At 39.9% G+C, this 26,859-nt stretch overlaps 1 protein-coding gene and 1 long non-coding RNA gene across 4 annotated transcripts in view; both read right to left on the bottom strand.

The window, feature by feature from the left end:
- The window catches only part of pparab (peroxisome proliferator-activated receptor alpha b), a 33,266-nt gene extending 29,064 nt beyond the window's left edge, over positions 1-4,202 (bottom strand). The window contains exon 1 of the mRNA XM_042411797.1: positions 4,003-4,202. The gene's annotated coding sequence lies outside the window, so the exon portion shown is untranslated. The remainder of the gene's footprint in view (positions 1-4,002) is intronic.
- Positions 4,203-11,368: 7,166 nt separating this feature from the next.
- The window catches only part of LOC121898007, a 41,801-nt gene continuing 26,310 nt past the window's right edge, over positions 11,369-26,859 (bottom strand). For all 3 annotated transcript variants that reach the window (XR_006096331.1, XR_006096329.1, XR_006096330.1), the window contains 3 exons: positions 20,884-20,974; positions 13,482-13,605; positions 11,369-11,747 (listed from right to left, as the gene is read on the bottom strand). This is a non-coding gene — a long non-coding RNA (uncharacterized LOC121898007). The remainder of the gene's footprint in view (positions 11,748-13,481; positions 13,606-20,883; positions 20,975-26,859) is intronic.

Below are 26,859 nucleotides of genomic sequence, written 5' to 3'. Positions count from 1 at the left end.
TGCATTGTGGCAAAACTTAAGCCTGGTTTAACTTTTTTGGCACCTGCGCTTGTTTCCCAGATCCCTTTGCAAAAGGTCCCTGTGGTGCGAATGCAGTAAACATATGGACGACAATGAAGATGTGGCGTTTTTTGATAGCGTGCTAGTGCAAAATGCAAGGGGTATATTGGTGGGGCGTGTTGCTTTGGGTACTGAAGAAACAATGAAATACGAAGCCTTATCAGACACTAGAACACAGAGCAGAGGTTTACAATGCTATGAAGAAGGATTTTTACTGATCTGTAAAGTAATCACAGTGGCAGTCATTTATCTTTCGTCGCAACAATCATGAGGTAAACAGCAGAAATACATTGTTTGTGTTACAGAATAATCTTCCAGGAATGTGCACTTGCCTTGGGAATGATGTTGCATTGTCGTCCAGCAAAAGTTGAGTCAGATTCAACCTTTTTTTTTTTTTGCCATAATCCATAACTGTGTCAACAGAATGGCCCCATTCAAATAACAGGGCTGCGTTTTTTTGTTTTTTTTTTAAACACATGGCTTATTTCAGTCTGGATGCTGCCTAAGAAGTCTCCAGTACAAGACACACTTCCTGCAGAATGTAATTTCTCTGGGTTTGCTCTCACAGGTGACAAATACCAGAGGTGCCCTTGAACCTGCAGAGTTGATAGCATGCTAGTGGTACCACTGACCTTTGCTAGTGAGTCTAAAAGAGGTGGATTTGTTTTCTGGATTTACATTTCATTCTGCTTTTAATGCAAGGAAAACAAAAGCTGGATGCTGAGATCTAAGACTTATCTAACACATGCTCTCCAAGCTATGCTCAGTGTTAACATATTTTCCACTGCTTGTCTGCCATTGGTGATGCAGGGACTTGAAAAATAGGCCAGTGGAACCGGGTTCTTGTCGGTTAACATACTGATAATACATCTCTTTATGGACCCGCAACAGAGACAAATGATAAACGTTTGAAACTGTTCAGCTGGGGAGAGAACCTGAAAGTCCTGTTTCAGGACAGATGAGAAAACCCTGCCTCTCACTCTGTTCTTCTCTCTGTGTCTTAGTCTGTCTCTCCAAGCTGTGAATGGAACCAGGCAGAAGCTGATTACAGGTCTCAGGTTCCTGGAGACAAAACTGTGAGTGCAAAAAGAGTGCAGCAGCACAACCGAGCAGAAAATAACTCTGCAAAGAACAAGTACTGCAGGTTCCCTTAGGCTGAGCAAAAGAAGCAAGCACACACTTTGTCTGGGCAGGGGCAGAGTTCAGGCAGTTGGTTTCAAAAGACATTGTATATGCATTGTGAATAAGAGATAAGGATATCATATATATGCATTGTGTCCCTCTGATTACAATAGTGAAGTTCTAAGATGAAATACAAGCACTAAACCTTGAAAAATTGTGGTCATTTGCTTGTGCTACATGCAAAATGTTATGCATGCAGAGTAAGTGAGATCCATATCTTCCTGTCATACAGAGTGTCTAGTGAACACCACATCTGGGAGACAAAAAACATGCATAGCAATGTTTAAAAAAAAATCTGCATCCAATAACGAAAACATAGATGGACCATTCATATGAGAATAAACCCACTGTGTGTTTGGGAAACCATATGAAAAGACTTGCATCTCTCTACAATTTTTAATATGTATCTGACTTCATCTGACTTGATATTTAGCCCTAAGTTAAAAAAGAATGTTATTTGCAATTACTATTTGATCAGGGTCTGCTATGCACGTTATCTCTTGATTACATCTCTCTTCTCTTGATTTTACATTTCTAGCTTAAATGAGCCTAAATAAAAGACACTGTCACTTTGCTGCTGCATCAAACATTACGCTATCATCAATGGATTTTTAAGGACTCACACCAGATTGATAAGGTGTGTAAAATGGCCCTGAGTGAAGACCTTTGATCCCGGGGTAAATTCCACGTCAATGTGGAGACTGGCTTTAAGGGTTAGCAAATAGAGGGGGAACTTGCACACAGAGGGCTGAGTTGTTTACTGTATGTCTCTACGTATGTAGAACTGGACTGCAGAATGGAGCATCTGTCTTCAGATGGCCTTCAAAGTCTCACTTTTAGGAAATATGTCAGCAAAGAGCTTGACCTCCAGATGCCAAATATGTCTTTTGGAACTTGCCAATCCTAACTAAAAATGAAAGCCATGCTAACCGAGTGCATTACAAAACATAAACAAATATTCAGTCGCCATGCATCAGTCAGCAGTCACTTTAGTATGCAGCCAATTGAAGCAACAAAATAAAAATAAAACATGATTTAAGCAACGGGAGATGTTGGATTTTGAAGTCTAAACAAGAGTAAACATCTAAAAAAAAGTAACACAGTCAAGTGCGTTAACTGTGGGAGCCCTCTGAACATTTGTGACCCCATTAAAGGCATTTTAATCTAACACAACAACAAGAAAAGGGTCGATTATAAAAGTAAACAACTGAAATTACAGAAAGATCCTGCTACTTGTGGGAAAAGAAAGGCTGCATGCTTAGGGGAATGAGACAGGTAGGATTTGGGTCAAATTTCAGGTTCACAGAAAAAGTGTTATTGAGGAAACGCTAAATGGTAACTTTTCTAATTAGAGACTAATGATCATGTTGAGCTGCAGAATGCCATAGCTACATGTAGTATTCACTCAGCTCCAATCAGTGATCATCACAACGTAAAAACCCTTTATGGAAAGGCAAAACTGTAATGAGAGGCATTACTTTATGAATAATTATGTAATCTAGATATTTTAAATAGCTATGAGCGTTCCTAAACAAGCTCAACAAACTCTACTCAAAGGAAATAAAAAGGTGAGTGTAACAAATATTTAAGTTGTCTATATTTACAATATTAACACACAAGGAGAGATGAATTCACTGAGATGGAGAGGAAAGGATTCCTTGAGGTTACTTTGGAAATGATTTCACAGCACCTGCAGCTACATATTAATAACTGCTTCATTCATGCATCACTTGAGCACGTCACAGTATGAAGTTTGTGCTGCAACAGCACTAAATACATAAGCAATGATTACCACTACTGACTTCAAGGCAATATTTTGAACCCGTCCTGGAGGTGCAGAGGTCTAAGACCCTGACCATGTAATCTCACCCTCCAAAAGGGGATGTTTGTTGCATGTCATCCCTTTTCTCGCATCTCTACTTACTGCTATATAACTAAAAAAGTCCAAAATTGACCAAAAATATACTTAAATGAAAAATATTTAAAACCAGAAGCAATAGACATACAATCACTTAACAAAAAGCTCAAACTCCATCTCTGATAAGAAGCTCCTAGATACACTATATTTACACTCCAAGACCACATGTGTCTGTAATGTACTATAGGTGTTTCTAGCAGTCATGGTTTGTCCATTGTTTCAGACCTGTATGTTTGCAAAAAGCCCCCAGGTGTACAGCTTGTGTAATAAATTAAGCCTTAAGGCATGGATCTTTTGACATTAATGCCACTGTCACAGGTGCATCACACATGTTGAGCAGAGGCCTTCATAAAAATAAAAATAAAGACTAATAGGCAATCCACAGTTTATTCAGAAACGCTATTTAGAGTAATAGGACGTTCCAACAAGCCAATAAATAGCCTTTGTGTTGAGTGCATGGCTCACTAATGAATAGCTTACATCACAATGAAATGTTGCCTATTGATGAGCAAGCGGCACTTTAGCCGCGCAGGCGTGCAAACAGAAATCAGATTAGCCTGCCTCCATACAATAACAATGGCCCTATAATCCTGGAAGAATTTATTAATGTGCTACAGTTGCCTGCAAACAATCAAGTGCAGGGTTTAGGTGTAGCTAAACTGGACAAATTCTAATAATAATAATAATAACATAGATATATATATACATGATAGTGGATATCATGCGCTGTTTCTAGGCTGCAATCATCTCTGTGCATTGAACAAAATTCCCATACAGCTAGTGTCTCTGCTGCTGCAGGGGGGGTGCACTTCTTGAATAAAAGGCCAAATGAAGACATCTACCTTATAATAGACTGCCCAGTCCGAAGCCACCATATCGTCCGAAATGTTGCCGGTACGGGAAAAGGTCGGTGCAAGATTGAGAGAGGAGCGAGGAGGGAAAAAATAGTCCCCCGACCCCAAGCACGTCCTTGTTTGTTTCCCCACAGCGCTGCCGCTGTCAAAAATCCCCCACCACGTCCATACAAAGCAGAGCCATGAAGCTCAGCTCACACCCGCAGGAAGTGACCTCATGACTGACAGCTGGCGGAGAGACGGCCCACACCCCCTGACACACCTATAGTCTCAGCGAATAGAAACAGCGTAGCAAGATTGCCTTGAGAAGGACGCCCCCTAACCATGGTGACAGCAACAAGAACCGGAAACAGAGTCTTCCTCTAAACATGCACTGACAAAGTGCACATTCATGAGTGCTTTGCTGAAACAAATACTAATTAAAGAGACAGAGAGACACTAAACTGCAAACATAGAGGATTCAAATGCAGGACTGATAATCGATTATAGTGTGATAATCAGATACAATGATGCTGAAGTGAATGAATAAAACTTGGCTGCATTAACATACACTGTCCTCACATGACCCTTGCCAGGTCATCCAAGTGTTCCCCTCTCTCTATCTGTCAGTTCAATTTAATTCAGTATAAAGACTTTAATTGTTTAAAAGGCTTTTATGGCATGAAATTCTGGCTATGAATAAAAACAAAACATAGGCTATGCATAAACATATTATACACAGTACATTCAGTGCATGCATGGAAATAACTTATTGATAACACTAAAATAGAAACACTGAGATAGAACAGAGAATTCTGAAAAAGTATAATATTTAATAACTTAGTCCTACTCAAAAGAATGTCTTGTTTCATGATAGTTATTATCATAATCATGATCAAATTTATTGACCAAATAAGGAATTTGACTCAGTGGCTCTCATAGGCGCAGTGCCGAGAGCTATGTAAGACAACAAATCTGAAAAATAGATGGACAACTTAAAAATATTGCTATTATGAACAGGCAATGTATAAAAGGTAAAGTATACTGTGGTGGCAGATGCATTCAAATCATTTACTTAGGTAAAAGTACCACACTATAAAAATACACAATTACAAGGAAAAATCCTGCTTTCAAAAAAAGTAAAAGTAAAAGTACAGAATTACTTTTAGCAAAATGTACATACAGTATAAAAAGTAAAAGTACTGCAGAAGAATGCCCCATGTCAGAGTTGACATGTCAACAGAGACATGTTTTATATGTGAAATCTTAATCTGAAAAGCAACTAGTATCTATCTCTGTTAAATAAATGTACTGGAGAAAATAACATCTCTCTTAAATGTAGTGTAAAATTTGGGAAAATTTCATGTTCAGATTTTGGGTATTTTGTTTCCACTGACACACAAACCTGCTTCTGCTGAAGAACAACCATCACCACTTTATTTATTATCATATTTTATATGCAAGCCTTGCCATGTAGAACTGTGGAACATGTAGTAAAGTACAGGACTGGAGGACTCGACAAGATTTTGGATGATCACACAAACTGTAAAATCTGGGGAAAATCTTTTTCCTGCATTTTCCAGATGCTCTTGTGTACATGCTATGGTTTATGACATGTGCACCAGTGCATAGTTCCGCTAATTGCGCATAAGAAAGCCTCTACACTTTTCAGGAGAATCACATGGCAGCTGGAGAAAACATTGCATTCCATACTGACACCAGGCCAAGTTGTGGTGGTTTCCAGTAAAACTGTTGCAATAAACTGCCCATTAATGAAGCGGCTGTGCTTTCCCAGATCATGCCAGATGCTGAGTGTGCGACCTTGTTTGCCGATTGCATCTTTGTATGCTCTTGTTTCCTCATCCCAGCCCTCGTCCCAGCTCCCCATCACATTCTGTCCACGACTTTCGCAAAGCAATGAGGGCGTCTCCCCACAGCCTTACTCAAGGCCTAGCAGCAGTTACTGGCTGTTCTCTTTGGACCACAGTGTACCCTCACGACCTCCACACACTTATATAGTGATGGAAGGAGTATTCAGATCCTTTCATTAAGTAGAAATACCACATTATAAAAGTATTAATTCATAATTTACTTGTCCTTTAATTGATGTTTTAAGCAGCACTTTAATGTTGTAAGTGTTTGAGGCAGAGCTAACTTTAACTACTTCACTGTTGGAGTTTAATCTACAACAAGCCAACATATTTTATAAGAACATTATCTGTTTTGCATCTAAAATCTATGGCTTTTAAAGGATTAAGTTGAGTAAAAAAGTATGCTATATCCCTCTGAACTGTTGTTAAGTTGTTGTTAAAGCTACTCAAATACTCAAGTAATACACTTCTACCTCAAAATTATACTTTCTCCTCACATGTACTGCCCTAGAGAGAATCAGAAATGTCTATTCAGTGAAAATGATGATGGGAAAGAGGAGTCTTGAAGATTCAACCGGAGAATCTGGGTTCAACCACACACTTAGTTCAACTCCGTGTGGAAATAGAGGTATGCAAGAGGAAAATTTCCCTACCAGTATCCTTTTAGTAGTGCATAACTTCACCTCAAAATGAGGTTTCAAACCCTGCTATCCTAGTATACTGTGGTGTATCACAAACATCAGTACTGATACATTTCAGATTCGGTTGACTGAGCATCTCTAAGGTCATACAACCATTTCTCCACCTGATGAGAACACAAAGAAACATTAGACTTATAAATAACAGAGCAGTGGAAGTATTCCGATTCTTTACTTATGTAAAAGTAGCAATGCCACACTATAAAAATACTCCACATATTTATGCAGAAATACTTATTACTCAGAAAAATGGTCCCTGAGAGTGTTGTACTATTGTGTATTATATTATTGCATTGTTAAACCTTATGCATTAGTGTAAGTAGAATTTTAATGTTGTAGTTGGTCAATGTGTAGATTTATCGACTTTATATACTAAGCATAAATGCTTGACCACAGAAATACTAGTTTGACAAAACAGTCCAAACTCAAAGTCCATTTATCAACTTTTACTGGAGCTTTCAACCTTATCCCACAATCTTCATCAGTGGATGCAGTGCGCTCAGTTGACGCAGAGATGGACCCGTTGACATACAAGCTGATTTAATTAAAGTTCAGTCTTGATCTTGGATATAGCAAGCGGCAGCCTTGGGGGCTAGAAATGAAGCCAATGCAGAAGTGCCAAAAACTGCAGTTCCTCAAATGGCCACTTGAGGCTGGCCCCCCAAAAGCAATTCAATCCCCACAGACCCCCATGTTAAAATGCCCAACTTTACAGCAGAAATGTTTAAAGTCTGGTACAAAAAACGGTTTTGTTCTATAGCTAATTTCCCCGTTCATGACAACAGTATGGGAGTGGATTTTTTATATAACTCACCTGGTGGCTGCTTGGAGTGACAGGTGGGTGCCATCACAGACAAGTCAGTTGCTACCACGGAGACAACGTTGGTTATGTAACATAACTGTGGCGGAACACCAGATTCACAGAGTATAGGCATAGCCATCGCTTTTTCAGTGTGTTTTCCGTTCATGAAAGTTACTTTTAATATTTTGGTTGGATAAAAAAGTCTTGTTCATCTTTTGGTTGCACTAAAAGACCTTCTAAGGAGTCGCATGTTCAGTTTTTTCCAGGAAGTACATTTTGTTTTAATGGTTTAAAAGACTGTTTTTTGCTAGCAAAAAATGAACATTAGCATTGTCCCACTTAACCATTGACTGCAAATACACCGTGCTAACCAAGCTAGCTGCTAGCAGCTAGCAACTGGCGTTAGGGTCAAATATGGTCACTTCTGGCACCAAATATCCAAGATACAACTGTCAAAATGCAAACTTGAGGCCGCAAAGGGGAGTCCACCAACCAATGGGTGATGTCACGGTGAGTAACAATCCCAGCTAAAGACAGCTAACTAAACAGTTGAGATGGTTGAAAGTTCCAGAAAAGGCAAGGAAATGGACTCTGATTTGGGACTGTTTTGTAAAACTAATATAATGCTAGGTCGTTTCATCTTTAGCTATGAATCATATTTAATTATTAAGCTTATTATTATTAAGCTATTGCTCTCAAATAAATGTAGTGGAGTAGAAAGTACAATATTTGTTTCTGAAATGTAGCGCAGCAGAGGTATAAAGTAGCATAAAATGGGAAGTAGAGTACAGTACAAGAGTTCTGACAGCTCTCAGAGGATCAGACAGAAACATAGTCCAGTATTTCATTAAATATACCTTAAATCAAACAGTGCATAATCCGGTAGTAATAGATGATGCTCAAACACATCCACACAGATGTCAGCTACAGTGCACTGACATCCTCCACAGTCCTGACCAGGCAACTGGTGATTTCTCCACGTGAGGAGGACATGGAGAAACATTAGACTCAGAAGATACGGCTCGTTGCAACACGACTCAAGAGAGCAGAGAGTCCACAGTAATGGGTTACGGTTAAGACAGTCTGTCTGGATAACAGCTGGTTTCTCAATAAAGGAGAGACTCAGAATGCTTTCCAAATCGAGATAATATAATGACAACTGCCCCATTTGCTTACAACATGTCTGTCCCTGAACTGAACCGAGCTGTAATAAAACAGACTATGAAGAAGCAAAAACTTAATGAAGTAATTTATGGTTTGCATCCATCCTTAAATTACATGTGAGGAGAAGACTCTCTGTTCCACTGTTCAGTTTAACTTTGCCTGTTTCAGAAACTCTTGCTTATAACTTGGATCAGCAAGAACACAAATACAAATATGCCAGTGTTTATGGTATGTTGCAGGTATGCATGCACAGGGATAGTGTATTGCATGTAACCCTATGATTTAGCCAAAATAAGTCAAATCAAACTTTTGAATCACATGACCTTGTGAAAGTAAACATTATTTCAAGGAGTTATCAGTCATATATGAAGTAATAAATTTGAGGTATTAAGGGGGTTAGCATGCACTTCTTTTGACAATGCTTAATAGTTACAAGTACAGGAACTGGGTCAAAATGGGGGTTTGACAGAAGACAGACCTCTGCTGCCACCTGCTGCTGACAAACTGATGATGGCGGTTTCTTCATCTGCAGTGGCAAGATCCAGTTTGTGACACACAATAATTTTTGATTTCCATTCAAGAAGCAGCCTAATGATACTATAAAACTATAAACAATTGTGAGTGATACCAACAACAAAATACAAGTTTGATCAATTACTTAATATTCTATTGTACTGTAATATTATACTTTGAAGTCATCAGTTTTATTTATACCTTCCAATATTACGAATTTGCCTCAAACGGCTTTAATTTTTTTTTCAATTTTTACAACAATTTTTTATAACATACAACATCCTTAGACCCTCGATTCAAATACAAAAAAACAAAACAAAACCTTTAATGGGGAAAAATAAATGAAGAATGAGAGAGGAACCTAAAGGGCAACAAAAGAGTGTACAGACATGCAATACATGTCATAAATACAGAGCTGACATAATAATAAGAGACAGTAACATTAGAATATGCAGAAACAGAATGACAATTTGGTAAATAAGGTGCAATTATATATATATATGAATATGGATTAAATATCCACTAGGTGGCGCTTTTGCCATATCTATCACACAGTGTGTGAGGCCTAGTAACTCTTGTCATTGAAGTTATATTGGTGATTAATTACATCAAAATAGTTTGTGTCTATGTGCAGAAAATCTAAATATGGATATAGAATAAATATCAATATCATCACTATAGAAATCATCAATTATTTCATTTCCTTGCCCTACATTTCATAATGAATATTTTATAATCACCTTGGCACAGATTAATGTGACAGAATCTGTTTAGATACAGGCTTAGCTTTTCTTCATCTCAGCAAATGCATGCTGCTCGGTGGTTTATTTGAGGGACCTGCCCACACACAGCCTTCAATCCTATCCACTTACATTCGATCAATAACACTATTCCATTTATACAGCTATGACATCATATGAAGGCTCAGAAAAAGCAGCGCTGTTAGTGTTTGTCTTTTCAAATTCCTGGCAACTTTGGATAAAACAACAGTTTATTATTGAATTCTGACTCATATGTTACAGACTGACTCTCAAAAGCTTTCCATTAGTTCCTTATTGCATGAGGAAAGCATATCCCAGGGTGGATATCAAAGCTTTTTTGCTATTTTTTCGGTGAAGCAGCGGGGCAGGAGGAGATGAGGGATGGAGGATGGCCTTTAGAGATGCAACCCCAGAGACAGGATGCACACAGAGCCATTGTCTCATCAGTCTTAGTATTCAGCTCACTTTGCTCTATCACCGGGGCCAAGGCTCAAATCAATTCAATATGGTGGCTGGCGGGGGACGGCTACACAGTGGGTGCAGCCCACATACAAATACACCCAACAGTGGTCTAGACACATGGGATACAGCAGAGTAGTGATTTTTTTCCCCCACACTGCAATGCTACAGCTCTCTGTTGTGCTACTTCAGAGATGAAGTGTCACATAATCCTTCTCATTGTGTCATAAACATTTGGCGAATGTGTAAGTAGCTCAGCACGTTTTGCATGACTGATATGTCTGAAACAATGATATGCAAAGTGAAGTACAACATATTTGCAAACTGAGCCAGGATGTGTGCATACTGTAGAATTTAAATATGTTTGTGCATGCATATTTGGAGTAAAATGCATATTAACCAGCAGTTAACTCTATCATGAAGTTGAAGATAGAGGGGTGAGCGAGGGCTCTCACTGTGAATGACAACCCCAAGTCTGACCTTGATATAAGATACAGTACAGGGCTGCAATCTCAGACAGTGAGGCATGTCTGATGCCCAAGTTGGCCTGATACCGGCTGGCACTCACCTCGACATATATCTGTGTGTGTGTGTGTGTATTTATGTGTGTTGTTGGCTGGAGAGAGAGAGAGGGAATACTGTAACCATCATCTGTTGCCATATGAATCATGCTGTAGCCCATGAGGTGAGATTGTGCCATGGCTCTTCTTTCCATCTGCTCTGCTCCGGGGTTTTAGTACGTGTCAAGACCTCTGGCTGATCCCAAGACTGGATAGTGGCAGTCAAGTCAGGGTTTTCAACTGATATTCCAAGTATTTTCTAACTTCTTTAATACATTTCTCAACTATTCAACAGACAATAACCTATAAACTGAACAAAGATTTACCAGAATTTAATAGTTGATGGGTGGTTGGTGTCAAGTACTTGCTTGCTCTACTACAATATGTACTATATGTAAACTTCATCAAAGGAATGATAGTACTTTGGAGACCATTTACCACCAATGCAGTCAGTCAACTGCAAATAGCCTCTAGGTTTGAAACATTTTAATACCATTTATGAGATGTGAAAACAAATCAAAGAACAGAAACACCAAACACAAACGGATTAATCTTCTTATTCTTTATTACTGTTTGAAGCAGAAAATCAAAGACGAATCCTAGAGTGAACAGATTTTACCTGCTGGTCTTCTCTGCTGCTATGATTGGTTGTGGATGTCTACATTCCGGTTAGGAGGTGACCTGACGGCTCAGGGCCAGACAGCTGACCTGGTTTGGTTTGTGGATTCTGGGAGTTTTTCTGATGCTGAACACATGACACCCTCTGCTGTCTGCATGGTGAAGTATTGCTGCCCTTCAGGGAAGGCAGTAGGTTGTATAGTTATCTCCTGATTGGGCAAAATCACTACCCTGAAACCACACAACCTACTACCTCACCCCGTACGAACATCAGAAAGGTCCTACTGAGTGGCAGACTTTGGTGTGACCTGTAGTGGAGAGCAATATGATGGAGTGACATATGAACACTGCACGTTTCGTTTATAATAAAATGAATACATCCTCATACATTTTTCATATTTTTAATGATTAACACACTTGATTTCTAAAGCAACTTACAATAACTGACTCTTTAAGTCTAGTTTTACTTTCTCATTAAACTAACATTACAGACAACCAGAGATAATTAGTTTGAGGATATCCTAAAGTCATATGACAATCATAAAAGAGAAAACTGTTTAAAAAAAGATACAAATATGAACTAAGGAAACAGGATGGCAATTAAGTAAGAGCAGGTTTGTGTAAGATTCCTTGATATACAATGTTTGGCAAGACACAAAGAACACATTTTCCAGTTGTTTGGTACAAAAAGAGAAGAATCAAAACACACACTTATGATAAAGAACTTGTTTAATGACCAGCAAGTCAGAGAGTGTAACAATGAAAATCATGAGATGTGAAGCAAATACAGTTAAAAAGACCCACCACTATCAAATGCTACAACTAAGGTCATCAAGGGCAGTGGGTAAACTTGAATTTTCCAATGTTGATCCAGATCCAAAAGCTCCAACAATGACATCCGATGACATTACAGCCACTTCAGGAAAGACAGTAAGTTGTATAGTTATCTGACAGGAAGGGTATAACCCTAAAACTATACAACCTACTACCTCACCCCAAAGGACAGTCTTTAAAAACAAAGTCCTTTCAGGTCCGCGTTCATGCAGGTAATCCAGTTTGACACACCTCGCTGAACACAAAACAGCGGTTATGATTCAAAGAAACACAAATACACATGCCACTCTCCTCCGGGACGCCTCACCAGTGTGACTGAGTCTGTGTGCTCAGAACATAATGTGACGACTGGGTCACCCGGTTCAAGGCTGCAGCCACGGGGCGATTCAAATGAACCAACAAGATGCATAAGTCCCAAACAAATTGTGTAGCCAAGATATTTCCCTATTCAAATGTAACCAGTAAACAACATAAAGGATAGTGTGACATCCATAATGAGGATTTTATGAAAAATGTGTCAATCTGACAACTATGAAAATTGCTGCCTTCTGTTCACTAAACTGTGCCCATTTCAAAACAACCATTTTTTAAAATGTATATTTTGTTTGTTGTTCAATACTGTAGGCATGTGATCAATGCAGAAAAAGGCTAGCCAATGAGACCGTCATTACTCTACAGCTGTGCTTCCTAACCTGGATGTCAGGACCCCACAAGTAGTTGCAAGATAAATCTGAAGGGTCGTGAAATTATCAACAAAATAAGACATAAGGAAAGACGGAATTTTCTTTTTCTACACAAGTTATTTTTTGGACTTTTCACATCTCTAATCTTTGCTTTTTATTGAGAAATAATGATAATTTGACCTCGTCAGGCCTCTTAAAAGTTATTGGAATAAAAAAATCACTCATTCGGCTGAATTGCTCTCAACTCAACTGCTTTAAATGGTCCCAAGCCAAAAAGATTTGGGAACCGCTGCTCTACAGCTAAGCTTTACAGCAACATACAGTACAATAAATCGTAAAATGAAACAGTCTCTGCTGATTCCACTGTATTTCCCCTTATTTCCTTAGTATTGTTTGTGTACCTCAGAGAGGAGAGTGTTAACATTAGTGACCAGTGTAGAGTGGGCGAGCTTGAACTAGCTCATATCCTGGCCCACATGTGCAGAGCAGAGGGCCGCAGCTGCTGCCGCTGTTAATGTTTCTCACCTGCTCTGTAACACGCAGCGAAGGGGGGGAACACTGGCCTATCGCCTCCTCCCTCCATCACGGTTTCAACAGCATGTCAGGTAGCCTCCATCTGAAAATCCCCACGAGGGGAAATCTGTTACCTCTGTAACAAAGGAAATGGAGAAATACTTCAACATGATGACTTTTAGATTTGACTTCTGTGAGATCAATTGCAAACACCACAGTAGCTGACAAACTGTACAATAGAGTTTTTGATTCTCGGGTGAAAACATATTGTCTGGGTCTATTTGCAAATTGTGTATGTGGTTATGTGCATTTACAGGATGCTTGTGTGAAATTCTGTATGACTGCATACACGTGTGTTCTGTGGGAAAACCACACCATCCTGCATGTCACACAGTCTGCTGAAACAAAGTCATACCAGGATTGTCTTTGTCAACACATACCTCTACAGTAATGTTATTCTATCTGTGAAGGTGCAAATGTACAGCACAGCTCAATACAGAACGGTATGTCTTGAGCTGAGAGATCCCATTGTGTCTGCTCAGTGGTTAGTCTGAGGATCTCTGCATTATTCAACACTGTCTTACTTACACCATAGCCCAGGATGAGTGGATTGTAAGTATGCCCAGACACACACCCGCACAGGGTAACTGACACACATGAAGAACACATAGACACATTGCATACTGAAGCAGGATGACAGAAGGAAAGATATGATAACTTAAAGAATGCGCATACTGTACTAACATGACAAAATCCAAAAACAGAGCCACACAGAGAAAAATACTGTGCATTGACCCAGTTTCCTCATAACAAAATATAATTTGAAGCTGATGATGCTCAGAAATCATAAAACTTATTTAAATTTCCAAACTAAAAAGGCTGCAGAAAATTATTCTCTGATAGTGTTATTCTATGTTTTGATCTTAAATGCTTGAACAGTAACTACATATAGAAAACTGTCGGCGTGGAGCATATCTGCATTCATATCACAGTCTATTCTCATTGTGCAGACCTGCAAAAAGCTCAGCGGTGTGGGGGCCAGACTTCATAAGGTAAGGTCAAGGCACACTGTCCTCTCAGTCTGCTGACTGGACATACTTCAATCTAATATAGTAGATGGCTCTGGGGTCCTGACCAACTGAGTGCATGTCCAGGAAAGCTATTGCTTTCAAGTGAAGCCAGTTGCTATCATCCAGTGACAGGAAAATATTCACACTCACACCCACACACACACACACACACACACACACACACACACACGTACAGCAGAATATGCAACGCAAGCACAGATGCACGCACAGAAACATGCACTCACAGGTGCACACACACAGGCATGTACCCTTGTACACACTTGTTTTGTTATGCAATACGGTCTAAAAACACTCCTTTACTAAGAGCTTGTCCACCTGAAAAGTGAACCTTCTTAAAGGTGTGCAAACTCAGCAAGCACTCCTTCACTTGAAAGCGAGTCGGTAACTGATACACTTCTTCAGCCTTGCACCTCCATTAGTTGTTTAGAAGCGCCGGGGTGCAAAGACCAGCTTTCTACACCTCATCATCTCATAATGTCACACAAACACATAATCACACAGTGGAGCATGCATACAGGAGTGCATAAACAAATACACACACACACACACACAAACTAAGACACGATTTCAAATACACGCACATATCCACACACATTGACACCCAAACATGGGAAAAAAAACCTTTACATGGAATAAAGCAAAACATGATATTCATTTACTTCATCACTTTTTCACAGTGTTCACAGCAAAGGCCTGCACGGCTTAAAAAGCCACTTTAATTCAATCACACTTCAGTCTAAGTGCTACAGAGCCTATCAATCAATACCAAAGCTGAGTTTCACTGCAGTGATAGTAGGACGTAGTGAAGTACTGTAACCTTGTAACCTGATCTATAGGGTTCTGGTGGTCTGTGGTCAGTCAGTGTGGTGAATAATTCGGCAAAAGCAGCTGGACATTTACACAGTATGTATCCACAACCTTCATTATTCCCTTTAAATTTCTGCTTATCCACTATGGTATAATCAAAAACACTGGAATTAAATTATTTTTTTTAGTGAATGTGGTTCCACCAGTCCAGGTTCTAAATTTCTGATCTGTGTTTTAGGATTGTGGGCGAGAGGGCATTTGAATTTTCAAAGAAATGTATCTTCATTTTAAATGGCAAATAAAGTCATCATGCACTTTTGCTGAAATGCCCGTCTAGATCTGTAGTCTTGTTTACTTATTCTATAATCAGACATTTATGGATTTATATAATCATTTTGCATCATTTTCCATCTGCGCGTGTTTAAAACATTTTAGAGGATTTCGTTCTTTTGTTAAATGAAAAAGGAGGATTTTTGTACTGTAGAAAAACACATTCATTTTCTTGAGAGTAAGGTAACAGCCCAAATCTGGGTTTTGTGTCTGGGTTTCTAATGAAAATTTCAAATGATACCCAGCGTAGGAAGTCTGCTCACTGTAGCTCACTTTTCATGTTTTCACTAAAGCACTTAGCTTGGTGAATTTCAAGCAACACCACTCTTCTTCAGGGCTCTTCCTCAGATTTACCACTCTCCATATCCTAGCCTTTGAGGATGCCTTTTGGCACCACAGGATTAAATGAGCGCTTAAGGCTGAGTTTTTCAAGTATATGTGCTCATTCGTCCTCATGTTTATACATGTGTGGCGCCCCTTATATCAGGGATGTGGTCAGGAACACACAGACGTTTGTGTGTGTGTGTGTGTGTACGCCTCTGTGTGTCTGTATACATCTACATGTGTGCCCTGCTACAAGTGAAGTCGTGTCTGGGTGCAGACAGGAGGAATCCAGATAGACACGGTGGAGCATTTATAAAGGGAAGCATGGCTTCTGTGCCCCCCCACAGGCCCCTCAGGGTAGCACAGCAGGCATGACCCATCTATTTATACCAGGGCCAGGGGGGAGGCAGAGGGAGGAGGGGGAGGACAGGAGCGGGGGAAGAGGAGAGGCTGCATGGGTAGGTCCTGTTACACATGCCAGGGGGGATGGCTGGGGCAAGCCACAGGGGGATTCTGCTCAAAGTCAGACAGGCTGACCTCCCCGTCACCTCTGCATGAGGCAGATATTGAGCTCGCAAACCTGGTGCGAGTGTGTGTCAGGAGAGAAAGACGAAGGAGTGTATGGGTGTATATGAAGTTTGAATGTGTGTGCCAATGGGTCAGTGGAGCAGCAGTACATGTATGAATTAATGCATGCATACTGTGTGCACTTGTGTATGCGGGGTGATGGAGTGCGCATGTACTCACGCCTACGTGCATAATATGTGTGTCTGCCTGTCAGACTGTGAGATGAACCGGCCCCAGTGACTTACCCCCCTTCCACCCCTCCATCCCCCAGCAGAGCCATAAACATGCCAGGTGAAGAGGGCTGGATCAGGCAGAGTTAGCTGATCCCAGTGCGGCCCCCTGGCCACATCTTTAGAGGTAAAAAACGACCCCAATCATTGTAATGCAGCAGCAGGGGTCACCCAGACCACTCAGCCCAACCTTGCCAGCTGCTTCTCATCTCTCACACACAGTATACAGTCACATGTACATAAAGAAACATATACACACTTGCATGCATGTGTGTGCACACAGACACAGTAAGGTTGCAGGATGCACAGCAGGGTGCAGGCCTATAGAAAGGTCTACACGGAAACTACTTGTTTATGAAGGGCTGGCAGGTGTCTGTTACAACTATTTATCAGGACACCTAAAACATGTTTTAATCAGTGTGCTCATGGTAAACAAGCCTATGCAGTATTAGTAAAAAGAAAAAATACTGATGCTTCACTTTACATTAATAGCTAAAAGCTCAAAATAGTGATGAAATCATGGATGCTGACTACATTAATCATAAGAATTTTAAAAATTCTTTTTTTTTTCTTTGGTAAATGGTCATGTTGCAAAAATGGTATTCTGACGCATTCTTCACCTTCACCTTCACCTTCACCTTCACCCTCACCTTCACCTTGTCCACTACTTTCTCATATCAGGACACCTTTTCACATACTTTCATGGCTTTTCATGCTCTAACCACACACAAAACAACAAACAAACCCCATTAAAAAAATACCCTGACCAACATTTAGGACAGTGAATTCAGGTAATATTCAGGTTATAACCCTACGTTAGGGTTATAATGCTATCAGCCTTGTATAAGGTCATGATCAAATGGATATTTTGCATTCATCAAAATCAATGACGCATGAGCACTGAAACTATGCACCAAAACATTTCAAGCCAAAGTACAAATTTCATAGAGACCATTGAATCCATTAGAATACGATGTTTATCTAAATCAAAAGTTCAACTATTTCCATTTTTATGACAGAGTGGATTGTGATATTTTCCCACAATGCATCTCATAGAAATATGTTGAATATTTTCTGTTTTCTGCTTACATAGATATTCGCAGGCGTAGTCTTTGTGCCACCATGCTAATGGAAGCTGGTGGAACTGGTGCACTGCCATGTGGCTGCTGGTGACCCATAGGGCCCCTGTCTATTAGGGGAAGTCTATAGTCCTGACACGTCTGCATGCCCAGCTCTGCTCTGGCCTGCCTGCAGGGCCCCTTTCAGCTTGGGCAGTGCCCCATCGAGCTGCATCTGTCGCCAGCTATATTTAGAGGGTCGGACAAATACCTTTCTCCCTGGATATGAACTTCAGCTGACAGACAGAGGGCCAGAGTAGGCAGACAGGGATCAGTCCAGTTTGTAACCTTGAAGAGCTTGTTACCCCCAGGCTACAGCTGGCTGTACTCAGACCCACTATAGTGGTTAGCAGTTACAGCTGAAAGCTAAGGCTGTAAATACAGCTCAGTTAACCACAGTTAGCATTGAAAAGCTTGATTTGGCAGCAGTTATTAGCTTTAGTGCCTATAGTTCCAGGCCTGCTGCCAAAATGAAGGGGAATATAAAGTAATGTACCCTGATAAAGAGATTTAATACTTTTCCCTCTGTGAGTTATAGAAGAATAATGAATACATTTCTGTGGATTTGAATCACCTTCAAATAAGTCCTACATTTCTGCCTATAAGCATTTGTGTGTGTGGCAGTGCCAGCGAGGCAGCCAGTGTGTGATATGTGACCATGTTGCATAGCCATCTGCTCTATATAACCATAAACAAATGCAGGCAGGCCAGCTTCACAGTATCATTTCCAAGAGGTCTAGGCTGGGTAAATGTATTCATGCTTTGGTCTCTGGGTAGATGCTGTAGAGATATGCCCTAGAAACAGACCACTGTTATGCAATTGCATTCATAATTCATTCCACAAACACAATATGGAGGCCACTCTGTCCCATATGCAAACACATGGCCAGATTAAGGACTGGGGAGCCAAAGGGGACAGAGTGCATTCTGAACTGTTAGCACAGCCATTGACTGTCTGTCTGTCTCAGTGAGAGCTTGTCTGTGACAGGCCTAAATAGGCCAGGTCTTACTGCTGGAGGGACTTCTGCTATATTTTGCACCTACAGTCTAAATCAGTTGCATGCCAGCAAAGATACACACCGATACAGTGAAGCAGTTTGTGCAGCAATTTAAACCCATAAACAGATAAATTAACCATATGTACTCATGTGCTGTGTTTGTGTAAGCCTTCAATATGTCCTACCCCACCAACACCGAGGTACATGTTCTATATGTAAATATGTCGATGTTTCCCACATTCCTTTATAGGAAAGCCAGTGTTGGTCCACTGGTTAGACACCCAAATCATTCCTGTGTCCCTGTTGAAGTGATTGTTCTGGTGCTTCCATTAGCTAACACTAAGCTGAGTGACAGTGAGTAAGATTACTTCAAAAAGAGGAAAATTAGCAACTCTTTATAAAGTTAATTAACTATTGTAAACATTTAAAGGCTAATCCCATAATGAATGTGGTGGCTAACGGGAGAAAATCATTGCGAAAGAGACAAATAATTGGTTGTTTAACTTCCAAAAGTAACTGGGCTGCATTATTTAGCCTAAATGATCTCATTTTTATGGATCTGTGGGTCAAATAGCAAAAAACACTTTCATTCCTGAAATGCTCAGTCCTCTTCCCACTAATCACTTATTTTGACTCAACATAGTGTTTGCTTAGGAGCTGGACGATTTTGTGTGGCTTTGTCAGGTAAGTTAAGCGATTGCCTGATCCACAGAAACACGGCAGCAGACACCTACTGAAAGCTTGATTTAGTATCTGTGGTCTTGGGGTCAGAGGATAGGAGGATTTTAATAACATCTGCACATGTAATCAAATGCCTGGCGCATACAGAATTCCAGAGCTGCGGGCAGTTAGCTACTGTAGCTGGAGGTTGTAGGGTGGGGCCTGGGGTTACTAAGTGCATATGATACAGGGACAGTTGGAGTTGAAGCTACAGCTAACAGTGCGCTGCGGTTAGGGTGGAGACAGGTACATAAGCAGAGTTTAAAGCTTTACACATGCACTCCGGCTCTAGTGTATTGTAAGCAGGCAGGTAGTGTTACTATGGCTGCTGGGGAGTCTGGGTGGTGTGGAGGAGAAAGGGAGGACTGATGATGGGTGGAGGGTGGAAGGGGGTCATGCAGCTGTGAGCCCTGCCAGCACATTTGCCCCAATGGAAAAGAACTGTTTATGGCGTCCACCCAAGGTCAGCTCTTTGAGAAGAGGAGCTGGGAAGGGTCCAGAAGGGAGGCTGCTTGTTTGTATGCAGTCAGTCGGCAACAATTAAAAACCTCTTCCCGTAAGAAAAAGACATATTAAGTATTCCTGTTAGTGAATATCGAACCACCTCTTTTCTCCAATTCTCACCACTCCTCCCTATTTATGCTAATTTGCTCCTTAACCCAGCATCCAGTTGCACCCACTTTTTCTCCCCTACTTTACTCTGTCCCTCTCATCCTGCTACCTGACTACTTTGGCAGCGATACACAAAATGGCGGCGGGGAGCTGAGAGCTGGAAGGCAGAGAGTGGAAGCCATTTTCTAACAGATCCAGGCCCAGGCACAGAGAGAGTCAAGACTTCATATGCCTGGTGGACAATTAAGATTACACCCTAAATGTTTTCTGTTCATGCGCATTAAAGATTATGTTTATTTTGTTTTTTTGTTTTTTTTTAAAAACCTACTACACTAACAAGCCATTGGGACCACTTGGCCTTTCAAATGGGATAAAGGCACAATATCCAGTCATTATGATTTAATCTAATGCAGGCTAACGTTATAATACGTCTCAGAAAGAGAGAGAAAATAGATGTAGACAGAGCAGTTAAATGCCCTCGCATATGACAAATGAAACTTGCGCAGCATCTAATTACAGATTTCATCTTATTAAATGAAACGCAAGACAATACAACAGCATTATAATACATCATTAAATAACGACATATTAAATTTGCAATACATTATGGTACTTACAATGCTGCAATCGCCAGTCTGTCTGTCCATGATTTCACTTGTTGGCCAAATTGTCTGTGCATGTGGCTGAAGTCAAAATCCAACTTATTGCCTACAAGAGGGAGAAAGAGAGAGAGAGAGAAAAAAAAGAGGCAGAGAGTGAGAATGGTTCAGTCAAAAGGAGAGACAATTTACAGCAATAGAAACAGAGGAAGACAAAACTATAGAGAGAAGCAGAAACAGAAAGAGTGATCAGTTGGAGAGCCAGCAGCAGCAGCAGCAGCAGCAACAGCAGCAGCAGCAGCAGCAGAGGGCTGTAGGGGCTCCTCTCTGTAGCCTGTTTACTAATAAGCTCGCCCCACGGTCTTGCCTGGCCAAGGAAACTCATTAGTGGAACATGTAACACACCGCACCCTCTCTGCTGGCCTGTACACTGGCCAACTCTCACTGCCGCATGCTCACCCAACACCAACACACAAGCTCCGCCGTGGCCTTGGCCTTGCCCAGTAGCACCCACTCGCTGCATACGTGTGCACACTTTGGCATGCTGTATCACTGAAAGCATACAGTGTCATGTGCGTGGGTGAAGTGGCGCATATGCGTGCACTCGTGAGCATAATGAGCGATTTTCTGCACATGCGGCACAGTATGTTCGCGCTCACGCATGTACAAGACTACACGGCGTTAATGCACGAGGCAGCTTTTAACATGCGCCAGTGTTACCCCGTGCATGTGTAGGCGTGTGATGCCAGCACCGCTGTGTGGAGGTGAAATGGGACACAAGACAACAGAGGTAGTTAGTCATCGTTAGTCAAATCTCAGATAACAGAAAAATAAAGAGGGTGATGAAGAGAGATGTGAGGGCTGTCCTCTAGCAGACCAAGGAGGACACTGCCAATTAAAGGCCTCCACTCAGCGCGGCGGCGGCTGCTGAAGGGTGATAATTCTGTACAAGGACGCTAATTGCAGTGCGGGACACGGCCTTGCCGGGGAAGGGTCTTTTATATATTGTTTCTAACGTTTGTAATTACAGTGCAGTGCCTTGGACTGCCGCCAGCACATGTTTATGGGCTCATGAGTAACCCAACTCCTCCAGCCCATGGAGAGAGATTCATGTCCGAACTGTGCACTCACTGCACTCTGTGTGCGAGTTGTGTGTGTGTTGTTTGTGTGTATATGCATGTTGATGACTCATGAAGCCTGGGCGAGTATGTGCAGAGGGGATAGCCTACAGTATATCAGTATACTACATGGATGGTTGCAAGTATTATAAGAAAATAGGATATATGTTACATTTCCTTATAATCTTCTATGTATTACAGTTTATTTTTGCTAATTAAAACTGAAGTTTGAAGTGCTCCTTTTAGAAAGGATGAATTGAGTAATCTTTGATTGTAACACTGGTTATGGCACAGACAAATCCTGTAATTCTTGGTCACTCTACCATTACATAGTAGTATACAGACTTGCAAGGAAACCTGAGTATACAGACATTTCTGTAGTGTTGAATTACACAGTTGAAATTAGTACTAAAGTTGTGAAATTTCCAGTCAAATCGGTAAAAGACTGAAGGTAATGATCAAAGCACACAGTATATTTAACATTCACTTTTCCGTACACAAATGAGTAACACAGTGACAGCTGAAGCCAGCGCACTGTTTGTTTTCATCACTTAATGTAGCCAACATAATTCAGCTCAGCCCTGATGAACAGTAAGAAAGTGATGAAGTGGAGGTGAGGTGAGGGAAGGGATTTACAGTATTTTGATAGTCGGAGAGTTGCAGGCAAGGCCTTTCAACACTTCCAACTCTACCTCCAAGTGGAACAATTTTGCTGATTTGGCAGTTTTTTCTGACTAAATTGCCTTGGCGACAGTGGAGGCCAAAAGCTGAAGAAATATATGAGCATTGGAAAAGAAAAGTTGAGTGGGCGCAGCTCAGCGTTATCTGGAATATCGCTTTGCCTGGCAGGTACATAAAACAAGTATCTGTCCTGACAATGTGTGCTAAAAGACACATGTGATGCTGTAGACCACAGACTAAAGAGCCTCTAAAACATATATTGAATACATTGAGTGGTCAGAGGCAAAAAAAAAATTGTGTTTCATTTGCATGATTCTAAATATTAATCTGGACGGGTGAAACTAATCACTCTCTTAAACGTCTGACAGAATTCCCTCGAGAAAGTTGCTTCAATGCTCAGTATTCAACACAAAGACTGATTATACTGCAAGTATGTCAGAAAAAAATACCTGAGTAAATAAACTTGAGAAAAAAACACAATGACCTCAGCCTGGTGTGACTAGATTGTTGTTCACCTCGGGGATATTTGAACAGGTTTTTCTACTGACTGACAACTGCTAAATAAAAGCCTGAAGGAGGATATTTCTAATGATTGACATCAGTACTGTAAAATCTTAGTAATTGACTCACAGGTTTTTTTTGCGTAATACACTGTGACCTTTAGACATGGTAGGCAGCCAAAGTGGGAAATTTCAATCCAGCTCCATTTCAACAAGCAGTGACCTGCTTGTGTTAACCTGCTGCACAGTGTTAGTCACTTTGCACCTCTGCTCGTAGTCTGTCAGTAAGAATATTTGACCTAAATCAAAGGTGGAGCTGCAAAACCATATTGCTATCCTATATAAACACATTTCCAAGCCGTATAATATCATCTGACATTCTATTTTACTTGTCCTTCATGCTATACATATTCTATGTACCCACTACCCACGCTACTTGAACTTGAAAGAAATGGAAAATGTGGCTGCTTCTATTATTGCAATTCTATTATCCTTATTGTGATCACAAAAAAAGCATATTTCTGTGACATGATTTAAAAAGTCTTCCTATATTGCATTCATCACAGAAATGAATTACAGTCATTCAAATTTAATACCGTATTGTAAACCATGAGTGCATGTTGTATTTGTCTGAACTGATTAAATGTATGGAAAATAAAATGAATTCAGACATCAAAACACTCGAACACAGACATTTTTAGAGGCAGCACTGTGTGTCAATCAAATCCCTCCCCCCTGACAGTCCTCCAGAGAGCTCAGATATACAATATAAATTTCGTTATGCTGGGTTTTTTAGTTTTATTGTACTTAAAACAGCACACTGAAACCGTTTTAGCGGTAGAAATAAAAGAGGCTTCATTATTATGGCAGAAAAATATATTTACAGTGAGTGCTTGGCCCCCATTCACCACTCCAATCTGGATTTCATATTAGCCAGGAGGAAATTGGATGGAATTCACAACATCACAGCAAGCTCATAAATGAAACAAAATCACATAATCTTAAATACCAATTTATCCACTTAACAAATGAAGCAGTGTATTGGTGGCTTATTGCTGTGTTGTACTGGTGAATGACTAATTTTCACTGTGTGTTGTACTAGTGAGAATACACTGAGCACTGGCACATGACCTAAACCACATACTCAACACTTCAAAAGTATCTGGCAGAAATACTCAGATCTGGAGACATACAGTAGTCTATACAGTGCTGCTACACCACACATGGCCATTAAAATCTACAACAGGAAACATATATTCAAAAGAATATCTTGAAAGCAAAATTCTCTTTCATTTCTAGATTACACAACAAAAACCCCTGAATTCCTCATCTGTTAATTCCATATGTTAATGTTGTACGAAATAAGATTTTTAATATTAAACTTACATATGTAATGCCTCAGGCTGCAAGTTTGTGAGAATAGGTTGAAATATTTTCTTATCAGTACATGCCCATAACATTGTTGAGAATAACAAATAATGCAGTTTTTGGGGCAATTGATATCTTACGAATTTAAAAAATCAAGTAAAAAGTAAACTTTTTTCTACGTTGCTCTAAAGGCACGAATAGATGAATATTATAAAACGAAATGCTGAGCATTGCAGTTTGAAATTAATAAATATGAAGTAATTACTTCACAAGTAGAAGAAAAGTAACACACTACAGCAACAGAGACACACTAAAGATGGGAAAACTGGAAATATTGCAAGAACTTCAATATTACAAAAATCTATAATGATTTCCAAAAATCAAGGATGATCCAGCAAGCAAGTAGAGGACACACGCACGAGCGTGTGCGTGTGCATTGTCTTACACACACACACACACACACACACACACACACACCCACCCACACCCACACACACATACACACACACACACACACACACCCTCTCTCAGAGCAAAAATATGCTGATGCTATGTATTCACAAACCATTACTGTATAATCTCTACCAAAAGCAATGCTGTAAAAACTTTTAATTATTTTTTATTATATACAGTTATTTTGTTGAATGTTCTCTGGTGTGTTTCTCATCTGTAAAGACGTCTGCTTATAGAAAAAAGTATTTTTCACTGCAAGGATTCATTCTTTGGAACTTTATGAGAGAACTTTTTAAAATTCTTAAAGAGTCATTATATTATGTCTTTTTCTCTACATTTACTATATAATATTTTAACGTGAAACTCGAGTACGCCTAAATTAAACACAATTTAAACAAAGCTCGTTGAAGGTAACTCATTAACGAAAAATAATTCAAATAATTTTTTTTAAGTCTGAATTATATGTAATAATAATTACTTACTTAATTGTAAAAAAATACAGTTCTACAAAACATCACATGATGCACAAATTATTTCCACAACACTCGTTTTTGCATTTTTCAGATCATACCTAAAAAGGAAAAAAGTTTTGAGGTGTGCATTTCTTAGCATTTTAACAAAAACATTTATTACTTATCATTAACTCGTATATTCTCATTAAGATACTGTGTTTAGAATACAATTTCATTCGAAACCCAGGACAATTTCTCATTCAAGTTCAAGGCCACCGTCAAGTTTAAGTTGGAGAACTTGTTGTTCTAGCGTGGCCTGCAGTTTCTTTTAGCTCTGTATATTCATGAAGCACTTGTACTAGTGTATAGAAAATAAAATAAAAACATCGACTGAAAATATATGAAATATATTGACCGATAAAATATTTTAAAAAGCCCTTTTTGACTGTTCTACAGGATCAATAGGATAAACATTTTGAACCCACCATTTCATCAAGCCTAAGAACACACACACCGAAATGGCGAAAAGAGACAAGAATGTAAAAAAAAATATGTGTTCACTATTGTTTAAAAGTATTAATATCAGATATTCTGCGCAAAAAAATGTTATATTATTCATACGGACATATATGTTCGATTGTATACATTTATTTGCATGTGTGTGTGAGTGTGTGTGTGTGTGTGTGTGTGTCCTACGATTTTAGTGTCTGTGTAGATGCAGTATAGCTGATGTTTGCTTCAGTGCACAGAATGCCTCACTGTGGGCTGTACCAGACTGTTGGATTGGTCAGGTATACTTTTACAGAGAGAGAAAATACTGCAAACCCTCACCGCCCTGCCATCTGCCTCTCAACATGCAACCTTCCCCTGGACCCCTGCCATCTACTGCCAAAAAGGCCTTAGGGGTGGAGCAGTGTGATACTCTGCCAGCCAAAACCATGTGTCCACTGCTAGTTCAGCAGAGCTTATATTCATATGAATGAACATAATCACCTATGTATGGAAAAGCTGATCCTCAGTGTTGGATCACCTGAAATCCTCGAGTACTATAAGGTTGGGTTCAACCTACAAACTCTGATTAGCAGCTGAACATCTGAGCACACAAAGCACAAAATAGGCCAAAGCAGGAAGATTTCCATGAGTCAGCTGCTAATATGTCATTTAAAAAAAGAAAAAAAAAAAAACAAAACATATTCAAAATTAGATTACTATGTATTTGGTTCCCCGTACAATAAAATACTACATATTAAATGTTATGGTTAGACCTGGGGATTGTAAATTGCCATATAAACATCTCATACAGTAATGCAACCTGGATGTTCTATTAATTTGATGAAGTTAACCACCAAGTACCTAACAAAAAGTAGAACGAGCCAAAGTAAATTCGCACTTTACCCAAAGTCACTTATCTTAAGTCGTTTT

This window comes from Thunnus maccoyii, chromosome 5 (genome assembly GCF_910596095.1).
Source record: "Thunnus maccoyii chromosome 5, fThuMac1.1, whole genome shotgun sequence".
NCBI lineage: Eukaryota > Metazoa > Chordata > Actinopteri > Scombriformes > Scombridae > Thunnus > Thunnus maccoyii.
Note: the sequence above shows the minus strand (reverse complement) of the source record. Positions and strands in the feature narration are given on the sequence as shown.